This window comes from Eurytemora carolleeae, unplaced genomic scaffold, assembly GCF_000591075.1.
Source record: "Eurytemora carolleeae unplaced genomic scaffold, Eaff_2.0 scaffold96, whole genome shotgun sequence".
NCBI lineage: Eukaryota > Metazoa > Arthropoda > Copepoda > Calanoida > Temoridae > Eurytemora > Eurytemora carolleeae.
Genome location: NW_019396134.1, coordinates 299,590 through 308,139, shown reverse-complemented (window position 1 = coordinate 308,139; position 8,550 = coordinate 299,590).

Sequence of the window (8,550 nt, the reverse complement as noted above, 5' to 3'; positions counted from 1 at the left end):
TAAACATTATTTTATGGAACAAATATTTGCTCAAATTCAGGCTGCTACATGGCGCACTCCACCAGATAGAAGGAGACATTACTGGTACAACTTTGTGACTCTTAAGCTCCTCTTTTTTATAAGAAAAGTCTCTTATATCTCTTCAAAGGAGTATAAAGTTTTAATAAAAACATAAAAAATTTTAATCTTCTTTGAAATTGACATTAGCTTGACGTGGCTCATTAACATCCCTTAGAAACATTTACGAATATATAAAACTCACTTTGCGAAGAAAGTTAACAAATTGTTAAGTTCGATTGCAATTCAGAATGCAAATATGCACACAAAAAATGATTTTGAAGTTTTTATAAGACTATCCATATCTATATTTTTTAAATTGCTCGTTTTTATTTGTGCATAGTATTTTTGTAAATATTTCATGAAGGTCTTTGCCACAATTTTCCAATCCCTATTTATTTAAATCTTGTTGTCCACTCCTGTATGCCTAGTCTATTAACGCCTGATCCAATCAGGGTTCAGTCATGTGTTTGATGTCTATTCTGAACCAATAGAAATCTCATTATCCAATCAGAGTAATGAATCCTTAAATCGGCGCTTTCAGTAAATGGAAATATTTACTTCTACTGAAACTATGGCATGTGTCGTAGACTTTAGATATTTTAAACTATGAATTCTGTGAAATAATGAAGTGACCGAAACAATTTCAAGAACTAACGAGGGTCAACCCAGACCGAAATATTTTTTCAATAAATGTGAAACTAACATCTATTGTTGACTTTAAACCACAAAAAAAAATATGGAAATAAAGACATATTATTTATTCCTGAAAAAGATTAATATCTGAGATACATTTAAAATACAATTGTCCTTACAGCAAATGTTTGAATAGTTTAAATGTAAAATATTGTATAATTGCATAATATTGTATAATTGTACAAATGTTTGAATAGTTTAAATGTAAAATATTGTATAATTTTAATATTATATTATATGATAAATTTTGTTCTTAACCGTCTTCAACTTGAAACGAAATTAGAGAAATTATGTTTCAAGTTATGTTTGAACAATTCTCAAAATTAATTTAAAGATAACTTGTTAGTTTATTTCAAACATTTTTAAAATTAAAAAGTTTTAAACAGACAAAATGTTTAAGTGCTTAAAGATGTATAGTATATATATAAAGTGGTGATATCTGTTGGTCTGATTTTATGAATTTTTTTTAATTTTGAGTTTTGTTTACAAAGTGAAATTCGATATCAATTTGGATATTCTATTATAAACTGTTATAAACTGAATATTATAAGTATGAATGTCAAGGGATAAATTCTATTATAGACTGAATATTATAAGTATGAATGTCAAGGGGTATATTCTATTATAAACTTAATATTTTAAGTATGAATGTCAAGGGATATATTCTATTATAAACTGAATATTCTAAGTATTACTGTCAAGGGTACAGTTCTATTATAAATGAAATATTCTTGTTATGACTATTACTGCAGGTTTATTAATCTTGTATACTGAACCTGAGACTGATGATGATGATGTTAATATCAATTCTCTCCTGCAGTAGAATATAAATTACATAAAAATAGAATATATATAACAAATAATGGTAAGTTTGAAATCCTTTTTCCCTTGGTAAGTTGTTTTTAAACGGCATTTTAGAGTTGTTATACTAGAACAACGATTTTGTATAATATGAAAACTTTAAGTTGGTGCAAGGTCTAAACACAATAATTGAGACACCCTGAAAACTCATAGTTGTCAAATCTAAATTTACTTACAATTCTCTTCTTAGTTATCCCATTTTAAGCCATTACACTGTTTTCAACCTTCCTCAACCTAACATAGATGTAACAACGCCTTGGCCTTTGGTTCATTATAGTTTCAGTAGAAGTAAATATTTCCCTTTACTGATTGCGCCGATTAAAGGATTCATAACTCTGATTGGATAATAGATAGATAGAAAGATAGATGTTACCGCCATACTATTTTTATTGGTTCGGAATAGACAACAATCACATGACTGAACCCTGATTGGATCAGGCGCTAATGGACTCGGCATACAGGAGTGGGTTTTACCTCACAAAATCACTTTTATGTGGCCCTAGATATTTACATTTTAAAACTGCAACGTGATTGTGCCTGGCTTAAGTTTAAAAGGATTAACGGTAAAATATTTTATTGAAAAGTTATCAAAATTTTGGAGAACTCAATTGTTTTTAATTTCTAATGTGTAACCGGATAGATTTATATAGCATTTCTCATACTTTATAAATTATCTAATAATCATGGTAAACATATTTGGTAATTCGTTTAGTAAATGCTCCTGTTGGGTTTTTTACTATTTTATACAAAATCGACCCATATTTGTTAAGATTTTGGCCTTTTCAGGGTAAAAATAGGAAAAATAATTTTTATCTTTACGTCTCATTCAAAAACCCATAAAGATATATGCTGATCAAAATGGTTAATTTGTCATGGCTTTAAGATAATTTACAAATGTTTTAAAATTTCTAGCACTAAAGCTGACCGTGGGAGAACTGAAATGTTCTTTTTGAACATATTTCTAATTGCGCATAAAGCTAAATAACCTACAAACCAAGCCAATTTTTGCTTATGTATTTCTTTTTCTTGGATGTACACTTTCAATTCAATATTCTTATTCAATTTTGAAAAAGAATATTAAAATTCTAAAAATTGAAAAATTGACCCACTTTAAAGTCTGAAGGTAGAAAAAGTGTGGAAGGTATAAATTTAATTGAATCTGATTTTTAAGTTTGCATTTCCTAAAATTCTTCAAAATCAATGTAATGCAGTGTTCACGTATTTCAGGTTGTTTATGTTTCAAGTTGCTTACACTATATTTTTTATTTGAAATTCTATTGTTATTGAAAATATTTGAGAAAATCTCTTGTAAATGTAAACCTGAGAGAATCTGTATTTTGTTAAGCTTAGCAAGAATAAAATATTTTCTTTATCATCAGATAAAAATGTTTTAATACAATAATGTAATATTATCTTACTCAAACATCATTACACAGTATTACACTTACAAGAAGATCTTACAAAACAATATTTAATCACTTTTTAGGAAAATAATAACGGAGCTTCTCTCATGTTTAGCTGCTAATTTGAGCTGCTCCTAGGTTTAGCTAATGAATAAAGCTGAGTCCAGGTTAATCTAATTTCAAGCTGCGTAGTGCGTACAGGTTCAGCTGCTAGGTTAAACTGCTCCCAGTTTCAGCGGCTAAATTAAACTGCTCACACTTTCAGCTGCTAAATTATACAGCTCCAGCTGTTTAGCCGATAAATTAAGCAAGGCAAAGCTTCAGTTTTTAAGTTTTTCGGATATAGCTGCTGAGTTAAATCGCTTCTAGTTTCCTGATTCAGCTGCTAAATAAAACTGCGCCCATGTTTCTGTTTCAGCTGCTAAATAAAACTGCGCCCATGCTTCTGTTTCAGCTGCTAAATAAAACTGCGCCCATGTTTCTGTTTCAGCTGCTAAATAAAACTGCGCCCATGTTTCTGTTTCAGCTGCTAAATAAAACTGCGCCCATGTTTCTGTTTCAGCTGCTAAATAAAACTGCGCCCATGTTTCTGTTTCAGCTGCTAAATAAAACTGCGCCCATGTTTCTGTTTCAGCTGCTAAATAAAACTGCGCCCATGCTTCTGTTTCAGCTGCTAAATAAAACTGCGCCCATGTTTCTGTTTCAGCTGCTAAATAAAACTGCGCCCATGTTTCTGTTTCAGCTGCTAAATAAAACTGCGCCCATGCTTCTGTTTCAGCTGCTAAATAAAACTGCGCCCATGTTTCTGTTTCAGCTGCTAAGTTTAACTGCTCCCAGGTTTCTAGTTCAGTTGCTAAGTAAAACTTCTCCCAGGTTCCTGGTTCAGCTGCTTAGTTGAACTGCTCCCAGTTTTAGCTGATCATAGATTCAGCTGCTAAGTTAAACTACTTCCATGGTTAGGCTTCTAAGTAAAGCTTCTCCTGGTTTCCTGGTTCAGCTGCTTAATAAAATTGCTCCAGCCCAGGTTCCTTGTTCAGCCGTTAAGTAAAACTGGTCCTCGGTTTAGCTGTTAATAGATTCAGCTGCTGTATGTTTATTCAAAGCTTGTCTAATGGAATTTAATACATTCTTTAATCTCTAATATAAAATTTTTTTTTAAATTTTCACTCTACATATTTTATATATATACATACACTAGAATTACACATATATATATTGTTTGTATATACATATGTTAGCTATGGCTGACCAAATGGCTAGACCGAATGGGCTGAATTTTTTTAGGGAACCCATGGTTACCCTGGGGTTAACATTGGCTAATAAAAAATCGAAATCATTTTTTTTTCAAAATTAATTTTTCTTTTCTTTTTTTAAAAAAAGAAGGAACAGTCTAGTCGTTAATTTCTTAGGAGTTTCACCAAAAGAACATTCTGAGAATTTCTCCTGATTACTTCTCAGGAAATTCCAGAGAAATTCTTAGTACTTGGTCACCAAGTTTACGGATTTTCAGGGGATTTAAATAAGAGAATAAGTTTCGAGAAATTCCTGAGAATTTCTCTGAAATATTTCTCAAAAAATTCCTAAGAATTTCTCCGGAAATACCTGAGAAATTCTTAGGACTTGGTCCCCATGTTTACGGAAATTCCTGGGAATTTCTCCGGAATTTCACCCCAAGAAATTCCTTAGAAATTCTCCTGAATGCTTCTCCGGAAATTCCTGAGAAACTCTTAGGACTTGGTCACCAAGTTTACTGATTTTTAGGGGAATCAAATAAGAGAATAAGTTTCAAGATATACCTGAGAATTTCTTTGGAATTTTTCTCAAGAAATTCCTAAGAATTTCTCAGGAATATTCCTCCCGAAATTCCTCAGAAATTGTCAGGACTTCATCACAGAATTTTAAAGTTCCGTTTTTCTCCAATAGGTGTCTCTGAGGTTCTCCTCTATTATGCACTGCACTAACTAAATCTTTTTTTTATTTTTTTATTTTTTTTTATTTTGTTGGAGGGCCAATATAGTTGTTAAGTTATTCACTACTATTGGGCCTAAGTCCTGGTTAGTGAATTTACTCAGGAATATGCTGAGAATATTTTAAGATATTCCTAAGGAACTCTTGAAGAAATGTTCGGAATAGTTCCCAGGAAATTCCCAGGAATCGGTTCTGAAGAACTTTTCTCTGGACAAGTCGACATTTTCTCCGGTTTTTCTGCAGAAATGGTAACAAGAATTTCCTTGGAATGGGTTACAAGAAGTTCCTCGGACCTAGTTACGAGAAATTCCTCGGAATAGTTGTCGTCATTTTCACCTGATTTTCCTGTGAAAGTTTCTTGGGAACTTCCGCGGATTCTCAGGAAAGATTCCTCGGAATTTCAGCTGATTTTCCGCAAAATTGTTACTTGGGATGTATATGCGGGGTTACCCACAAAGAATGAGACTGTAAAGACGACCTAAAACTTTTTTAAAAAGACGATTCCAATGTTGAATTAAGTCTTTTGTCCTGACTATAATCAATTGTATGGCGATGGCCTATTTAATAATTTTAAAAAAGACAGAAACAAGTTTGTTGTTNATACCATCAGTTTATGGTGCAAACCATCAGTTTATAGTGCATACCATCAGTTTATGGTGCCAACCATCAGTTTGTGGTGCATACCATCAGTTTATGGTGCAAACCATTAGTTTGTGGTGCATATCATTAGTTTATGGTGCAAACCATGGCGCACACCATCAATTTGTGCTTCTCATAATCATACCAATTGTGGTGCACCGTGCAAATAATCACTTTCTGGCACGAAATAACACATTATGGTGTAGAATATCACTTTGCACTAGGTAAAACTCATATCTTTTTTTTTAAATATCACTACTTTTTTATTAGCTGTTCGATTAATTCTCATTATTTTTGAATTTTGGAAATTTGGAAAAAAAATAAAGTTGGTATTGAAAAAAAAGTTCAGTAAAAAACAAAATTTTTGAGAAAAAAATGTTAAATGATGATTAAAGTTGACTAAAGTTTGTTTATCTATATATAAATTTGGCTTGTCTGTTTGTCTGTTTGTTTGTTTGTATCCAATAAACGTCAAAACGGCTGAACCGATCGGGCCCAAATTTTTTGTGGGACATCACGTGACCACAGGGAAGGTTTATGAATGATCAAAATTTCAAATATTTGTCTCCATCAAAATTCGATCTTCATTAAATTTTTGAAAATTTTGAAAATCCACGAAATTTTTTGTGAAAATCCGCGAATTATTTTTGTCTTGTTTTACGATGTACACAAAGAGAAATGTTCACGATTAATTTAAAGATGGGCGCGAAGCACCCTATAAGGCTAGTATTAAAAAAAATACGAGGATAATTCAATTTATTTCAAAATTTCTCAACTTTCATGTTTCTGAAGTTTTACCTTTCAGTTATTTTTTCAAAAGTTTGATATTTTAGGCAATTTACTAATTTAAAGTTTAATGAAATTTTATTTTTAGAACCTCCTAGAACACATTTGCTATATAACGCTATCTATAATATTTAAAGCAACGAGTTATTAGCACGTTTAACTAAAGTAAATTGCATGTCAGATTGAAATCTTAAATGTTTTCAATCATTTCTCCTCTTTTTAAAGAGCAAATTAAGAAGAACAAACGTAACTTCTTTTCTCATTCTTAGGTTTAAACCCATAACCCATAATCATTCCGTTCCGTTCTAGAACTAGGGCCTTCAGCTAGATCGTTCCGTTCTCGTTCATTTTTTTCAATTGTTCCGTTCTTGTTTCTTTCCGTCCCGTTCCGTTCCGTTCTTAGGCAAATTAATAATAATAATGATAATGTTAATATTAATTTTAATAGTTATGATGATAATTCATAATTAAAAGTTTTTTGGAGAACAATTTGCATGAATGCAATGCATATAATCCATACTTTGTACTTTAATCTTTTACTCATAAAATACAAGAATATATTTCGATGCTGATCCCAATTTGTTTATAATGTGCAGACAAAGTAGAAAGTTGCCGTGATGTGTTGTGATGATGTGACTTTAGGCAGGTAGGCTTACCATCAGAAGCAAATTTCCTCTTAAATTTGCTTGCAGTTCTGCAGAGCCGAGGGGGGCCACACTCACATGTTAACCCTATCCCTGCTGGGGTACTTGAAAACCAGGATATCCTGGGGGGGGGGTCAATTTGACCCCCCCCCCTCTAAATCCCATGTTTGATGTTCAAATATGACAAATGATACATCATTGGAAAGCTCTTGTGCTCTACTTTTAGAATCTGCAAAAAAAATTGCCAATTTGCAAAAAATTAATTTTTTATCGCAAAATCCAGTTATATAGTAAAAATGTTTGCAAAAAAAAATTTGTCCAAAAAATGAAAAATTATACATTTTTGAAAAGCCCTTGACCATGCTATTTCAAATATGCATAAATTTGTGCAAAATTTTAAATAACCTGATTTTTAATCAAGAAAAACTAAAAATGTGCAAACTTCCTTTGATAGGTTGTTTGCAACAAAATTTGCAATTTTTTTCGCAAAACTTGTGCAATTTGTTTCCTTATGTTATAGGCTTTCCAAAAAGCTAAATTTTATCAAAATCTGACAAGTGAAAGTGGGTCAAAACAAAGATTTAGTTTGTTACAGGAAAAAGCAGTCATTCAGGCAGTGTGCCTAAGGACTCAGGCAGTTAGTATTAAAGCCCGGTTTTCGGCCTAAAGGGAGGGTTTTGGGTATGTAGGAAAAGTCAGAAAATTTCAACAGCCTCAGACCAATACTTTTTGAGTTATTTAAAAAAAACTACAGGGGGGGGTCAAATTGACCCCCCCCCCCAGCAGGAAATGGGTTAATATTTGTCAAAAGTAAAAAGAACTATTTTTACAAAATTATTCTACATACTTTTTGAACATTCTTTAAACCTCCCTGACATCCTAACCATTAAAGGTAGAGGTCTAATTTGTTTCTAATTAGAAGGCCTTGAAAAGTTGAACTAGTGACATGTATCACACTCTCCTATCTCAACTCTAAGGGCAAAATCATAGGGGGGGATGGAAAACCCCCTCCCCCCCCCCACTATATTAGACAAAAATAGTCCGAACAGGATAGTGTTAAATAAAAAAAAGTAACTATTTTACATAATTTGTTTCTCTTTTAAACGGAAATTGTCCAGGAAATATACTAAATTAGTGAAATGTACTGCATATGATTTGTAAACATTTACTTAAAATGCAAACTTTGAAATCCTTTTATGCTTAAAAGGATTGAAAATATGCATACCTAACCTAAAGGGAGACTCTTCTTTCTTTTCTATCTACTTTCTAGGCTGTGGTTTCATTCGAAAAAAGAAAAAACTATCACCGAGAATGAAATTTTCTCCGAATAGGTTTGGATAAATGGCTTTACATCGTTGATTGAAGTCAATATTTTAATGTGATCTTCAATTCAGTGACATTCAATTCAGCGATTCAGAACGGTACCCTTCAACCCTTTTTCTAGAAAAGGGTTGAACTTTTTTATCTATTTAACAATGTTTGATAGATGTTCTGGA